The sequence below is a fragment of the Triturus cristatus genome, chromosome 10, assembly GCF_964204655.1.
Source record: "Triturus cristatus chromosome 10, aTriCri1.1, whole genome shotgun sequence".
NCBI classification, from domain to species: Eukaryota; Metazoa; Chordata; class Amphibia; order Caudata; family Salamandridae; genus Triturus; species Triturus cristatus.
In genome coordinates, this window is record NC_140593.1 from 944,064,091 (window position 1) to 944,081,494 (window position 17,404).

Below are 17,404 nucleotides of genomic sequence, written 5' to 3' on the forward strand. Positions count from 1 at the left end.
CACAGTAGTCCATTTGTCATTGTGAAGAACAGGGTTTTATCACTTAATAATCATCATACTCCACCCTGAGCATACATTTGCATGGAGAGGCTTTTGCTTTTACGAGGCAGGGAGATGGAACAGTGTCCCACCGCCTCATACCATATTTGTGTCAGTTCCACTAAATGTCTTCTTTTAAAAGTGTGTGTATGTGATCACAGTAAAAACACAATGTTTGGAAAAATGACACATACACTTATATCGGCATGCCGATGTGCATGCATAGGTGACAGCTACTAATTGGTGCGTCATGAAGGGTGTGCTTCATCTTTTCATCATTTGTGTGCTCACTTTTTCTATTTGTAATTCAGGTAATATCCCATAGTGGCAAGCATTAAACGCTAGGTGCAAGCTTTGACTATTTGCATGATACTTAAAGAGAACAACAGGTTAGACACGTCACTGGGGGAGTAACTTACTTATGAACCCACCCTGACGAAACCCCAGGAACCTAGGTAGGCCAATAGAACAGGGCTGAAACATGTTGATATTTTAGGGTCATAGGACCATCACATCCTTACATCCTTATAGTGTTAATTTTTAACCTTCCCACCCACCAAGGATACCTTGGGAGTAGGAGATGAATGTTATCCTTAACGTTACACCCCCTAAACAACCTTCTTCATAAGAGCTCCCTGAAATGTGGTCAATCCCACTGTGACCTTTAGGAGTCAGGGTGAACCCAATGATGAAGCATGTCACTACTAGAGTGGGTGAAGGTTGCATAAAAAAGGGTCTTTTCCATTTCCCATTCTAATAAGAGTGGTGTATAGGTGTGGTGCATCACAGATCCTGTGCAGTCTTTTATGGAGACGTTGTCGCCCCAAAAGTGGTACTCTTAGGTTAACAGTATTTGACAGGGAGGGTGTATCCCTTTATTCACACTCCAGAGGACCTCTCTACCCTCTAGCCACCAATAGGTTTTTTGGACCTTAAAACCTCTTTGTGTTTGCAGAAAGGATAAATGCTCCATATTTACTAAGATATGGCTCATTCCTGCTCTCACTCTGTGCTGGTGCACTGCGTGCTGAATAACACCAACACAGGCACCTGGGTACATCGGGGCCTACTTTACAGGCCAGATTGTTTTGTGCAGGAAGTGACACCTTTCTAAACACAGACAAATCTCAGAGGCATTTTCCTCTTTCTTGTGTACTACAGAATGCAGCACATGTAGAAAGATAAAATAACAAGGATAAATGAATATATATTTCTCCTTGTTATGTCTCTGTTGGGATGGGATTGCATTTTGACTCATTCCCAGACGTACTACCCTTAGTAAACATGGGAATGCGCCAAAATCCATGGGTGTATGCGTGGGATCACTCACATTTCACCCATGGAACACCTTTCCAATGCAGAGCAACACAATGCAGTGACTTGTACTGCTGTGCGTTACTCTTGACTTACCAAGCCATGCAGAACCTTGCAAGGTGGATTTGCGTGGCTTAGTAAATATCACTTAAGCCCTTGCATTGCTTTGTGTCGCCAAGCGTGATGCAATGGCAATGCAAGGACTTAGTATATTTGGGCATAAGAAACCAACACCTGCAGTATATCAGAGGCACTCTCAAATATCGCTAAACACACACCCTTTTTGAAAAATACATCAAAACATGCAGGGTGGCGCACGTAATAAAATTATACTTCATTCTCATTGAGTGACCATAACTGGAAGTGTATATTAAGGACTTCTTAACCCAGGTAGCAGAATAAAAGACAAAGATGTTGCCTATCATCATTGGAAATGTGTCTGATCATGTTACGCTGCTATTGCAGGTGACTACCTTTGGCATATGATGGTTGCACTTGGATGTGGGGTGTATATGCCTCTGGCACAGGTCGGTAGCATCATAGTTGACATAAACATGGAGCTGTTTTCGTAACTCTTATCTTGCATTTATTTCTTAACTATGGTGATGTTGTGCTTTGTGATTTTATCAGAATGAATGTTCATGTTGCATCACTTTCTATGGTGACGTTACGTCAAATGTCATATGATTTCACTTACTGGGATGACACTGGATTAAAAGCATGTGATGTCACTTGCACTACCCCTACAATGTTTTTGAGTCTATGTCCATATCCTGTGCGAAAGTCCTAATACGAAGTAGAGTCATGTACAGATAGATTTTCCATGGCACTGATAAATTGATATGTCTACTCCAGTCCAATATTGATGTTTATGGTTGGTTGTCTTGAAGATGCCAATGAAGACAACTCTAGTGCATCTTATGCAGCGAGTCAGACATCACAGATGGTGCATCACAGCTGGTGATATCTGGACTCAGGATATTTTGTTTCCTAGGCAAAACTGACAGTGACGAAAATAAATCATTGCACATAGTTGGTGTCTGACAAATTCATTTAGGTCATGTGCCAGATAAAATGATGTAACTTGATAATAATTAAATGTATTAATTAAAGAAATAAGGCAATTTAGAATATATTGTGAACCCGTAGTCAAACATCATAGGGCTGTACATTGCCATGGAACTGTCAGCTGCCATTATTGTTGTTCTCTTTCCGAGCTACAAAATTTGAATAATCCACATAACTAATTCATTAGTAGATCTCTGCAGTCATCAATATCAATGTCTTCTGTTGTGGCCAAGCAGAAATGGCCTTGATATTTGAATCTGAATATGCAGAGTTAACCTCAGTGCATAATGCTTCCGAGCTCCTGTTTGATATTAATAGTGATAGGCAAATGTCAGCCCCAGTGGTTAATATTAAGTCGGTGCAATGGGTGGAACAACCCAACAGTGATTGTAAATAGCTTGGGTTTCCCTCGTGTGATTTTCCCTGTCCAGGCCACTCATTCACCAGTTCAGTTTTAAGGAAAAGCTTTAGACTCTCCTCTATTTTGGACAGTCTGGTCAAAATGGGCTGTAAGAGGGTGTTAAGTGTCTGTTCCAGTGCAGGGTCTGCATGCAATACCCAAGGTGAGACTGTGGAGATGTTTTGCACGCTTTAGTAGATTTGGTAACAGGAGCTGTTTTAGTCCTCCCCCTTTTCATTTTGCCTTAGTATACTAGTACACAATAGAGTTATATCCATTATTACTATAACCAAATCATCTTTCCAAGATATATCAAAGAACAGGAAGATAGGCTTTGTACTTAAGGTCAGAGGAACCTGTCTACATCTTCAGATGCGTTTTCAAATAAAGTCCCCTGAGCTGATATAGTCTTCCCACCAGAGTTTTTGTGGATATTAGGAAACATAACTAATAAAATAATTGTTTACCAGTATATAGTTGTAAAAATATTTTACATTTATTACCATAACAATATATATAACCATATATTTGCATCACACACCATTTATCGTGGGCGCAGGAAGACAGCAGCGAGCAGGTCACAGAAGCAAAGCAGGTTCGTAGTTCATGTAGAAACATTTGCATTCTTTTTAAAGTTTTGAGATTTCAGCAAAGTGCATGTGCAAAATGGGGATAAATATATATGTACTGAAAAAATGGAAGGTTACAGGGAAGTTATACTTAGGAATTAGAATTTTAAAAAGCATTTAAATTCACTGAAAAAAATCAAAGGTTATAGGGGCGTTATAGTAAGCTCAGATATCAGTCGTACAAAACCACTGAAATTCAGCAGTTGCAGTTACCTGAGCCAACTATAACTTATGCCCCCGCAATGCACTGCGTGTGTGTGTGTGTGTGTGTGTGTGTGTGTGTGCGTGCGTGTGCGTGTGCCTGTGCGTGTGTGTGTGTGTGTGTGTGTGTGTGTATATATATATTCCAAGGTGCCCTGATTTCAGGACAGTTCAACTGAATCTTTATTAAGATGAGAGTTGTGGTGCCTGTTTGTGCTGATTCTTCCCTGCCAGTGGGGACCGTGTTCCGACAGTTATTTACTTTATTATTTTAATATTTTCAGAGCCCCCAGTGGCCCTCAGAATGAAAGTCCAGTTTTTAATTGTGACTCTTCCGTGCTACTGTTAGGCACAGAACAGTTCCAAACCCTGCAGCCCCATAAATTCTTTATGCAGGTGGTGCAATTAACAGCCGGACCGCCATGATGAAATATGATCCCAAGGTGCCCTGATTTGAGAACGCACTCCACAGAAGATGGTTCAACTGAATCTTTATAAACAAAAAACGGCACTTGCATTCCAATTATTGTAGTCCTTGCCGCTTTTCGGAGCTGCTGCTCCTTAATCATAGGGCAAGCTGACAGTCACAGGTGCATTAAACACGCATTTCCTCTCTTTTGCATGATACAATTGATTGCCCTACGGTGGGCCTCCCAGGTAAGTGAAGATATCTGTGTATGCCGGGCATTGTAGTGCCTGAATGTGCTGATTCTTCCCCGCCAGTGGGGACCGTGTTCTGATAGTTATTTACTTTAATATTTTAAAGTTTTCAGAGCCCTCCAGTGGGCCTCAGTACGAAAGTCCGTTTTTTAATTGTGAATCTTCCGAAACGCGTCAGGGACTACAATAATTGGAATGCAAGCGTCTGTTTTTGTCCCCAGGGCACGGGCGATCCCAGTGTGCCCACCCACATACATGATTTTAATTGCCCCAGGGAGGTGGTTGCTCTGGGGCAGCAGGTGACTGTGTGGACCCCCTGTATTTATTTGACATTTGCCTTGGGGAGGTACCGGTCAGTAGGGCACCCCTGCATACATTTAAACCAGTGCCCTGGGAGGTGGCAGTCCAGAGGCATTTATAAGCCCTACAAAGGGTGCCCTGTGTGACCCCTCGTGAATATATTTGTTCATGCCCCCGGGACCTGGCGCACCCAAGTGCTAAACATTAGAAAAGGTGGGCTTCTTTTAAAAAAAACAAAAATTAAACTGGAGCCACAGATTCAGCATGGCTTCCCCTGAAAATGAAAACAAAATGCTTTTTTTGCCATGATATCATCACATCTAGGGGGTCAGGGTATTCCTACCCTGCCCCCTTTTCTTTTTTTAAAAATGTTTTTTTGTAGGACTTGGCTGAAGCCACGTCCCAAGATGGCTGTCAACACTTCCTGGTTGAAGTTTTGGCCTCAGAGGATCCGCATCCCTATATATACAAAAATAATTCTCTCAATATTTCCAAAACTACTGAATGGATTGACTTACCTTGCTGCCAAATTTGGTGTACATTCATTCAGCGGTTCGGCTGTAGTCGTGTCTAAAATCTCTATGGGAATTAACATGGGAAAACACATTTTGGGATCCACCCTTTTCCTCAGCTCCCACTTGGCAAGCCAGCAGTTGAAGAAAGCGTTATCAGTTTTGAAAAATTCAAAGAATTCATCTGATGACACAAACGTTATTGGCAAAAAAAAAACGGTCTTTCTATGGAAACTAGGTCCTAACTATAACTTCCTACTGGCGGTCACCAGTAGGTAGTTATAGTTAGGACTTAATTTCTATTAAAAAGCAGTTTTTCACTTGCCTTATCTTTGGCGCCAGTTGACGAATCTTCAGAAAGGTATCCCCAGAAATTAAAAACTCACGTCAGCTTGTGTCTGGAAAGTTTTGGGGTAGCCTGTCAAGCCAGGGCCAAGAAAACGGGGTCCCAAAACGCGCTTTCCCCATGTTACTCTCCATAGTACCTTTGAACAAGCTTACAGCCCGAACTGCTGGACGGAAGTTACACTGAATGTCAAAAAGGTAGTTTTGGTTACGCAGACCATGCTTTAACTTATTTGGTGTAAATCCATTTAGTAGTTTTAGAGATATTAACCAGAAAACACATTCGTATTTATAGGGACGCGGGCCCTCCGTGGATCCACCCATCGGTAATCGGCAAATTCATGTGCCAAAGCAAAGTCATGTTTGGCTTGCTACACCTTCCCAGAAAAGTTTCAGCCACCATTTTGCTTGTTGGGGAAACTGTCCCCGGGACTGAAAATGTATACACAAAGACTATCAAACTCACTCACATACCCATACCGACTCTCCCACACCCACTCTTACATCTATGCAGACACTGTTACACTCATTCACAAACTTGTACAGAGACTCTCATACCCACACTTACACCTATACTGACAGTTTTACACCCACTCACATACCTAAACAGGCATTGTCACACCCATTTAAATATCTCAGAGAAACTGTTACACCCATTCACAAACCCATAGAGAGACTCTCACACCTACAGTTACATCCATACAGAGACTTTCACACTCAGTCACATATCCATACAGACCCTCTCACACCCACTCTTACACCCATGCAGACTGTTAATTGCATTCACAAACCCATACAGAGACTTTCACATCCAGACTTACACCTATATAGATATTTTTATACCCACTCACACATACAGACACTGTAACAACCATTCACATATCCTACAAACACTGTTACATCAATTCACAAACCCATACAGAGACTCTTACATACATACATACATCCAGACAGGAACTTTCACACCAATTCACATATCCTATGCAGACATTGTTACACCCATTTACAAACCCATACAGACTTTCACACCCCCACTTACACCTATATAAACACTTTTACACACACTCACATAGCCGTACAGACAGTGTCATGCCCAGTCAGAAATCCTACATACACTGTTACACCCTTTCAGAAACCCATACAGACACTCTCACACCCAGACTTACAACTATATAGACACTTTCATTGTCACTCAGATACTGATATAGAGAGTTCAACCTACTGATATACTCATACAGACACTGTTGCAGCAACTAAGATATCTATTGAGACACTTATGCACCTAAAATGATACCAATTTAGGCTTTGTCATACCCTCTGTGAGATCCATTCAGAACCCTTTACTAGAAATATTATGTGCTCTTTTGCATTGAATGTGGGCTTTTGGTTTGGGGTTCAGCGATGGATCCACCAATTCAATAAATTAAACAAATAACTGTTTGGGACGTAGGGTAGCTGTTGGAAGAGCCGGTGTGTTCATTGTGTGCATATATTGACTACATATATGAGCAGATGCAGAGTTTCAAGTTGCTCAGAAATCCTCTGTTGCCTTCATCCGTGAAGTAAATACCATCTCTCCTGTGTATTCCATGCATATTGAAGTGCAGATTATTATTGTAGCTAGAGCCCATATTATGGTCCCTGAGGAATGGTGAAACACTTTTTTTTAACATGTTTCCTTGCGTTCTCTATCTGGGGACAAACTTCAGAGGACTACTTCCATTTCTGCCTCTAGCATATGTTAGAAAACACCAAGGCGATGTGAGGGAAAAGTTGCTTTAATTGTTCAAAGATATTCTTCATTATGATTTCCAGTCCTGCCCCAGTCAGCATGCCCAGGTTTTTGCCACCACAGTGCGCAATTATGAGGACTGGATGTTTGGAATCCATAATGCTTTCAACCAATGGTAGAATTTGCTGCCACTTTAACTCTCTCTGGCCAAAACAACTAATAGCCACATTAGGCAAGCCCAGGTCCCTGCCAATCTCACTCTTTGTAGCAAACTCTCTAGCCCAAAACACAAAGCTCTGACCTCTAATCCACACGCTAACCATTTTGAAGGATGGAGCAGTAGCACATAGGAGAAGGCTGGAGAAGGCTGCAGCTGAATGAGTCAGTTTTCAAAATGAAGTCATGTTAAGAGGCCCTAGTAAGTAAAATATAAAAGACCACTTTTGATTGGATGCTGTAATAATGGCACTGTTTAAAACTAGGCTGTGCTATAAATTTAAAGTAAGTGCATGTCTGATTGGCTTAGTGGGATATGTTTCTAATTGCATAGAGTCAACCATACCTACTGTCTTGCGTTAAAGAGTTAGCATGCTGCTGTAGAGACTGTTGTGAACTTGTGACTTACTGCTAGAAGAGTAGTTAACATTTTTGTCACCATGTAAACAGAGCTCCAGAAGTATGGGGGAAGGAAACAAAAAAGCTTAGAATGTCAAAGTGAGGAGACATTGTTCACGAAAGGAATAATGAATGAAGATTGTTTGGGTATAAATTTAGGGATTTGTAGGAAGTGGTTTGTAAGTGGTAGTGTTTAGGAGTAGATTTTAAAAAAGATTTGGATTTGCCATGCGGATCCCCAGATCTACTGTAGGTTTGCATGGTGGGCCACGCTGAGCTCCGCGGATTTCTTCGTGAATCCACAGATCCTGTCCAAAACCGCTACCAAATTGAGCTTTCTTTAGAAGAGTCAAACAAAGGGTTAAGAAATTTGACCATTCAGAAGAGCTATATGATTAATAAGGGAATTAAATGAAACACAGTGTTTCTCTTTGTTTGCAGCCTCTGTAACCTTGAAAGCAAAGTTGAATAGGATGCCATTAATGGTTACCTTGTAATTTTTTTAGGAAACTGCCATTGGTGCACTGCGATTCCATAGCGATCATGTGATCGGAGTAGAAAACCATAGAGTTCTGGTTGACTAGCATGTCTCACGGAAACTGCAGAAGTACAACGTAACTAAAATAAAATACCTTAAGATATTTTCAATAACAAAACAAATTACCAATAGTTTACATTTAAAAGAAACAGTTTAGAAATGGATTATAAAATATAAAAAAATTCTTTCAATTTAGAAAAGTGTATATATATACAAATAGGCCAAACAAAAAAGTTGTTACATGTATAAGAAAGAAGACTATGAAATTACATTAAATATTTTCACAATTAAGCCATAAGCAATGGAAGTATTTGGAAACAAAACACAGTTGTAAAAAAACACCTTTAAAAATATCAAAGGATTCTTGAAACAACTACTACTAAAATAGTACATATAAATAGAAAAATAATTTCCAAAATATTTTTTAAATTTGAAATAAATAATGTTTTACTGAGAAAATTTTAAATAAAAAAACCTTAGAAATTCACTTAAAAAACCAAAGATTACAAGAATGTTATAGTTCTGAAATAGAATGTAAAGAATTCTATGAAAAAGCCAAAGGTTACAGGGACATTATAGTTAGGCTGACATTTCACTCGTACAAAGCCAGAGAAATTTAGCAGTTATAGTTAGCTGAGCTAACTATGACATACACCCCTGCAATGCACTGCTTATGACCTCACATATTACATAATTCATTACATGGTCAGTGACATCACTGATGACATCTCAAATGACATCACTGGTGACATCACTGATGACATCTCAAATGGCATCACTGATGACATCACTGATGACATCATCCAGTGATTGTGAGTGTTTTCTCAAAGGTACTGAGTGTTAAACAGAAATATACTAACGGAAGTTGCTGTGGTGGTTGTATGGTGTGGTGGCCTGTATGGTTGAGAGAGTGGGTGTGTAAGTGGTATATAGAAGAGTGAGTGGTTATGTGAGAGACTGTAGACATGAGTGAGTGCATCTGAGTTTTCATGGGTGAGCGAGTTGGTCTGTCAGTGGGTGTATGAGTAAGTTAGTGGCTGTATGAGTATCTGTATGGGTGAGTGAGTGGGTGTTTAAGTGGCTGTATTGGCGAAAGAGGGTGAAAGAGTGGCTGTGTGGGTGAGTCTGCTGGTGGGTCAATGGCTGTAAATGGTGAATGAGAGGGTGCATGAGTGCCTGAATGGGTGACTAAGCAGGTACATAAGTGTCTTCATTGGTGAGTGACTGAGTCTGTAAATGGGTGTATGGGTGAGTGAGTGTCTGGGTGTGTGAGCGGCTGTATGTGTGAGTGAATAGGTATGTGAGTAGCTGTATGAGTGAGTGTGAGAGAGGTTGTATGGGAGAATATGTGCTTGTGTCAGTGACTGTACAGGTGAGTGAGTACATGTGTTAGTATATGTATGAGTAAGTGAGTGGATATTTTAGTAACTGTATAGGTGAGCGAGTGGCTATGTGAGTGACTGTGTGGGTCAGTGAGTAGGTGTGTGAGCAGTAGCTGTATGGGTGACTGTATTTTTCTGTTTTTTCTTCTTTTATTGAGATCCATCAAGAATACACAAATTCATCAAAATAGCACCATTAAAATTTCCAATGAAAAAAAAACATTCACAATAGCCATATTGAAACAAAACAGATTACATAGTCAGAAACAAAAACGATAACCTTAAATTTGACGAAGCATTAAAGTTCAGGTATAATATTCTTTCATTCATAACTAAATAAACACTAAAGTGCCCTTAAAAACAGTAAAATATAAGTCCAGGTAGAGCGGAAAGTTTTGCCAAAATTAAAGAATAATAGTGCGGTTTTGGCGTACTAAAAATCAGATGCGACGTTGCCTGCCAAATCTAGAACTAGCTTAAGGTGTCTATAGTATATTAAGTCCAATAAATTGTGCAAAAATGACAACATATATGTCATAGTTAATGTTTTTGGCCTGGTGACTTAAACCATTTTTAAAAGGGAGGCTTAAGTGTCTATAGTGCAATAAAGTGCTGTAAAATAGGTGTCTATAGTGCAAAAAAGTGCGACTGAGTATACAGATATGTCAACACAGATAACATTAGTTAAGATTTCTGCATACTTAGAACAACCTTTAAAAAAAATTCAAATTCAATCAAAATGAGCCACCCATATTTTTTCAAACTTCTTAATCCCACCAATTCGTAATGCATACAGGCACTCACTATTCCTAACCTGCTTCATTTTCCAAACCCATTCGCCTTTTGTTGGTACCAGGTCTGATTGCCATCTCTGAATCAAGAGTGGCCTGGCGACCGCCATTGCAATATATAATAATTTATCAAGTTACCAGTGAGAAGTAAAGAAGGGTCATAGCCAAGGACTTTCAGCAAATTATTGGAGTCTATTATGATGAAGCATTCAGCCTCCAGATGACGAAAAATCTCATTCCAGGACCCCTGAATTAAAGTGCACTGTGATATAATATGCGTCCAATTGGAAATCGGATGATTTGAGCAGCGAAAACACTGACCGGTTTGGCTAAGGTAAACCTTAGATGAAGAATATGTGGGATTCTATATCGAAGCCATTTGCTGAAATATAGCATCCAGTACCAATTAGCTTCCCTTAATGTTCTAAAATTAGGTTTATTTAATTCGGACCACATACTCTCTGTAACCTCCAAACCTTCGTGTTTTTCCCATTTTGTTATTGCTTTCTCAGTGAGAGCCGAACGTTTGATAGGGACTATACATTTTTTCCACTCCCCTGGTTTCCTGACTGATTTCTTCAAGAAAAGCATATGCCAGATTTTTACATTCGATAATCTGTAACAGATCCAGATTGTTAAGAAACCTGATAAGAACATTAAATGACCAGAGGAGAAGAAAATAATTCAGAATTAGGTTGTACAATTCGGACATGTTCAGCCACCTTTCAATCCGTATAAAATCTGCGATCTTCCGAAAGCCGACCTTAGCCCATTTTTCAATAATTTCGGTGGATTCTCTAGCCCAAATTGCTGAAGTGAGTTCGGAGAGCGGGAAGAAGAATTTATGACTGGGATTGAATATCTTCTATAAAAGTCCTGACGTTTATTAAAGAACCACAGCATGCACTTGTAACGCACTAATTTAGGAGATTTAAAGATTTTTAATGGACAGCGTATCTGATGCTCTTTACAGATTAAATTCATAAAATAATTTACGAATGGACCTGTGTTGAAATCTTACTTAAACCTAGACATATATTGTGCAAAAGATGCAAAATAATAATCCCTGAGATTAGGGAGAGCTAACCCACCATCCTCCTCATATAAAGTGCTTAGCGCAATTCGGGGAGTTTTCTTTCCCCAAAGAAGGGATGTAAACATGGACTCTAGTTTAGCAAAAAAAGGTACTGTTAAAACACAGGGAATTGCAGAGAAAAAAAAATTAAATAGCGGGAGAACAGACATTTTAATCAGTGAGACCCTACCCATAATAGTTAAAGAGAGCGAGTTCCACCACAGCAGAAATCCTGTGCTTTCTGCAAAAGTGGGAGAATATTTAAATCATACAAGTCAACGATTCGAGTCAAGAAATAAACCCCCAGATTTCTTTTTGGTTTAGAATTTAGACAGGACAAGATATCGGAATGTAACACATTGGGCTTGCATCCGCATTGGATTATTTTAGTTTTCTTTTTATTGATTTTATACCCTGCGAGCAGTTGAAACTGCTCAAAAACCTCAAAGACTTTTGCTTGGACCCCCTTATCACTTTTAATTATAAGCATGATATCGTCCGCATATAATTTTGGTTTCCCCATACAAGGTAAAGGGAGGCGAATATCTGCATTATTCCGAATAGCGATAGCCAAAGGTTTAATAAAAAAGCGAATAAAATGGGGGACAATGGACAGCCTTGTCTTTACACTAATTTGTTCTGCCTCGGAGGCGGGAACGATAATATTGGCTTCTGTGTTGAGAGATATTCTCTGAATCAACCCCGTGATCTTAGGATGTATACCAAAACTGGAGAGGATATGGAATAAAGAGTCCCAGACCATGAGGTCAAACGCCTTCTCGGCGTCTAACAGAAGGACCAAGGCTAGTATTTTCTTGGTCTCAAAATAATCCAATCCTTCTGCAAGATAATGCGTGTTAGCCCCAAGCTGTCTCTCTGCTATAAACCCATTTTGGTCGGAATGGATCAGATTCTGGGCTATAACATTGAATCTGTTGGCTAAAAGTTTGGTGGTGATCGTATTGTCCGAGTTTAAAAGTGTAGGTGGGCGGCATGCATTGGGATCTTCGCAGTCTTTTCCCTTTTTTTTTAAAAATGACTACATTTCCTTTTTGGAATGAAGGCGGGATCGGGCCTCCTGCTGAAATTGAATTGGCAACCAGCAAAAAGTAGTCCAAAACAACATCTGAAAATGTTTAAAAAAACTCGTCCTGGAGACCGTCCGGTCCACAGGCTTTGCCATTCAGGAGGTTTTTTATGATATCTACCAACTCTTCTCTTGAAAAAGGGTGCATCATTCTACTTTGATCGGCCTCCGAAAAAGCAGGAATTTCCTGTTCCTGGAGAAACTTATCCAGGGATGCCTTATCAATAGGTTGTTGTTGACATTAAATATTCATATAGTGTTGAAGCATTGTGTCCCCTATAACTGCTGGATCTTCGCTTTGAGTCCCAGTTACCGGACATCTCAAAGTACTAATCCGGTTACTTGCAGCCTGCTCCCGAGCCTGCCATGCGAGGAACCTCCTGGTGAAATTGCTCTCTTCATATACCATCTGCCTACAGTTGCTATTAAGAATTTCACATTCTACATAATAAGCTTCAGTAAGATCCCGTTTGGCCTGATCGAAATTACGTTGGTTGGAGGCCGAGGGGTTACTGAGAAAATTATCATAGCACCTCCTGTTCTAAATTTCACTTTTTTTCCTTAATTTTTCTAGAACTTTCTGCATCCTTCCCAATAACTAGACCCCAAATAAAAGCTTTCAGAGAGTTCCAGACAATATGGAGAGGAGCCGTCCATTGGTTTCTTACAAGGGACTCCTTTATCTCTGCTTTACAGAGTAGAACCCAACTTTCTTCCAAAAGATATTGCCTGAATCTCTGCTGGGCAGTTCTGGTGTTTACCTGTGGGGGATGTGATCCATCTCGAGCCCCTCCTGTCACCTGCCAAGCCTGGGGCACATCCTTCCCTCTTCAGTGCCCATCACTGCACGGACGTACAATCTGGTGGGACTCCAAGTCCCATGGTGCAACACGTGTTTCCCGCCTTCTCCAGCTGAGAGGGAGGCGTCATCTGTGCCCTCATAAGCCCTGCTCACATCCCACGGAGCGGGATGTTTGAATCGCTGCTGGGCAGTTCCGGTGTTTTCCTGCAGGGGGCTATGATCCATCTCTTCGCCTACTGTCACGCTACTAGAACAAGCCATATCCAGCTGTTCGCCCCATGCAAGAATTTTGATCGCAGGTGACTTCAATTGTACTTTTGAGCCTCTGAACTCTGAGGACATGCTGGAGCATGAAGGAGTCGATAGCAGATGGGCAGTCCCTCCACTTAATATACCCCCTGTCAAAAGATGGACCCACTTAGCAATCCAACTTAATGCGCTCACCACGGAGTTCGGCTTAAGGGCAGCTAATGGTAGAACTCCATCGGACACCCAGGGGGCAAACATTTTTAACAGAGTCAATTGTCCATCACGCATCGATTACATCTTAATCGATGTAAAACTTTGGGACAAGACGACTGACAAGTTTGTGGGCACCACGACTGACAGCGATCATAACCCTCTACATATGACCATGAAGATCCCATGGGTTTTACCATCTCACCCTCAAACCAGTGGGGTCTCAAACTCTATCATTGATGTCGTCCCCTCAAACTGTAAAAGGCACTTGAAGTGGCACAAGGTTTCCTTGCAAGATCCCAACTTAGCAGGCATCCGGGAGGTCTTCTCCACGAACATATCAGAACTCCATTCGCGGACACAGGCGAGAGGGCAGCTGTCCCCGTTATCCATTCTCGCACAATAGAACAACTGAGCTCTTATTTTCAAGTACCTAGCAGGCACAACAAACCGTGTGTTCCACATTAAAACCAGCATCCATGGTACTCTAAGAACTGCAGGCTTAAAAGACAGGCCCTATCCTTGGTAGTTAGAAATAAGAACTGCCCCCTGGTCAAACTGGCTAGGAAGGAATACAGGGCTACCCTGTGCAAATCAAAGATCGAGTAGGAGGAACTGCACTGGCAGGAATTAAAGAATGTTAGCCTTGGAAAGAACACAAACCATTTTTGGTCATTATTTATTTATTTGAAAAGTTTTATATAGCGCTGGCTAGACCCGAAGGCATCAGAGCGCTTTACATGAGGACGAGCATTGTTTCAGAGCATAGTTACCAGTTAACACAGTTACAGGTTACACATTTTAAGAGCATAGTTACAAGTTGCTGGAGCGTAGTTACATGTGTTAAAAGCATATACGTAAGGGAAAAAGAAGGCAAGGGGAGAGATTCAGGGGAGCGAGGATAGGAGCAGGGGAGGTAGACAAAGAATGAAAGAGGGAAAGAGGTGGGGGAGGGAGAAGGAAAACATAACCGGGAGATGAGGAAAAACCATCTCCAAACGTCCGGTGTGCAGTGATCCCAGTGGGAATGGTGTCATTCACACACCTCCACTGTGTGTGGTTCCCTTTACACTGTGCACTCTCTCAGAGGGGTCTCTGAGACTCCAGTGCATAAATACTGGGTCCCTCCCCAACAAGGGGAGAGGAAGTGCTTTTGCAAGGGGCGCCATTCCCACACCTCCACTGTGTGTGGCTCCCTTGACGCTGTGGACTCTCTCCGGGGGGTCTCTGAGACTCCAGGGTATAAATGCTGGATCCATTCCCAACAAGGGGTGAAGGAGTGCTTTGGTACATGGCACACACCATGGTGGAAACTTTAGGGATAATGGTGTATTGCGTGGTAAAAAAGTTTTAGAGTCTGCTCATGGGGCATAGTCATAGTTCATTCAGAAGATTCCATCCTTGTAGGGAAAAGGTTATTTGATTGTGTGTGCAGTTGATTTTGCCTCCGACACCAGATCACATAGAGGACTTTGTGTTAAAGTTAAAACACAAGTGTGGTGGCTATCTTGAGGACAGGCAGGGCGTTCAAAGAAAAGTCGGCACAGGGGAATAACAATAAATTGCGGATCGTTCCACTGAAGGGCTAGCCTCAGAATTAATTTCAGGATTCTGAGAGGCGAGGGGATCTGTTGCCTCGGTAGGTGATCAGAAAGATCACGGGTGACATAAACCTCTTGGTGGCAACCATTTTAAGGTCAGGCAACACGGTGATCCAGATAGGAGCACAGGGGGTGGGGCTCATTGCAGTGTGCCCTGTTGCAGCCGGGGCGTCGAAGGGCCCCAGCGGTGCTGATTTGCATGGGGCGCAGGGCACAGCCATAGGACAAGGTGAGCCTGCTGCTATCTTCTCTTCGTGGTTTAAATCTATGCACCCAATATAAAGCCTGGTCACTATTTCACTAATCTCCCATGCATGAATTGGAGGGGCATTAAAGAGGGCCCCGGAGTCTTCACTCCACCCCTGCCCATGAAATGTTAAGTGCCTACCAGACTCCCACGAGCCAGATGTTGTGGGTCAAGGCCCCCCAGGACGCGTGAGGGATCGTGCTATATGGTGAGGATCTGCGCCGTTTTTTAGTCCTGCTCCCAGCAGCAAGTGTTCTATGCTGCGGGAAGTTCAAGTCTCCTATTGCTGGCCGTCATTTGTTGTAAAAGATGCACTTGAAAATGAGTCTCCAACATATATAGAAGGGTGTTTGCTGGGTAAAGCGCAGCTCCGCAGGGTATATAATCCAGGTCCAGGCTCCGTAGAGTCCCCTGCCGAAGCCCCGGTGTCCCAGTAGTTCTCGGTAGAGGAGAGGCCGCAGACACAGTACGTGGGCCCCTCCCCCACCGGCTGAGTCCACCTTGTCGTGAAGTCGATGGCAGGTCTTCCGAGAGGGCAGTCTTCCCCGAGAATCCCCTAATTAGCGAGCCGGGGCAACAGCAGGGAATTAGGCACCCCGCCTAATCATATTACAAGCCAAGACAGGCATGATCATTTTGGGAAACTGTATTCCACTACAGAGGACAGATGTCTGGAGGAGCCATGGGGCCCCATAGACGTCCCTTTAGCAGGGAATGCTAGTGATCCCTTCTCGCTGGCCGACATTGAGGCAGCTATTAAGAAGTTAGTCCCTGCCCAAGCACCTGGACCAGACGGTCTTCCAGGAGACCTGTTCCTCGCTGACCCCAGAGATTAGTTGCGTTACTTCCAGCTACTGTTCAATGCTAAAGCTGCTGGTTGCTCAGCCCCAGAATCCTGGAAAGGCACTGAGGTGGTTCCGATTTACAAAAAGGGTGACAGGGAAGATCCCTCAAACTATAGGCCAATAAGTCGGATCGACGTAATGCAAAAGGTGTTAGGCAGTGTCCTCTTAAAGAGAATCCTAACGAGGTCCGAAGAGGAGGATGTCCTCTCCCAGTACCAGGCTGGCTTTAGGGCCTGCATCGGGACGATCGACCAGGTATTTAGGCTAATGCTTATATACTGGAAAGTCGTGTTAATTGGAAAGGGCGGCCTTACCTTGCATTCATCGACTTAAAGACTGCCTTCGACCTGGTACCTAGGACCAGGCTGTGGCAGATCCTCAAAGAGATGGGCATTCCCTCCCTAATCCTTAACATGTTGATTCGCCTTCATGAGGGAAATTACGCCCAGGTGAGATGGGGGGCTAAATGTCAGCTGACAGAGCAGATCCCTGTTGGCAAGGGAGTCCGCCAGGGTTGCGTCATGGCCCCCACCCTGTTCTCTTTATAAGTGAATGGGGTGGTGAGTTTTCTTCAAGAAGATCCAGCTGATGCCCCAATCCTGGCAGGCGACAAAGTGCCGACGCTCTATTGGCAGACGACACCCTGTTGTTGTCGAAGACCCCAGTTGGGTTACAAAAACTATTACATAGATACCAATCTTTCTGTGACTACCGGGGCTTAGTCATTAACACCTCCAAGACTAAGCTCATGGTCTTCAACCC

The 17,404-nt window shown here is 42.4% G+C and overlaps 1 long non-coding RNA gene across 1 annotated transcript in view; it reads left to right on the forward strand.

Annotated features, from left to right (window-relative positions):
• LOC146796279 (uncharacterized) overlaps window positions 1-17,404 on the forward strand; it is a 120,511-nt gene that overhangs the window by 488 nt on the left and 102,619 nt on the right. The gene's annotated exons all lie outside the window — the stretch shown is intronic.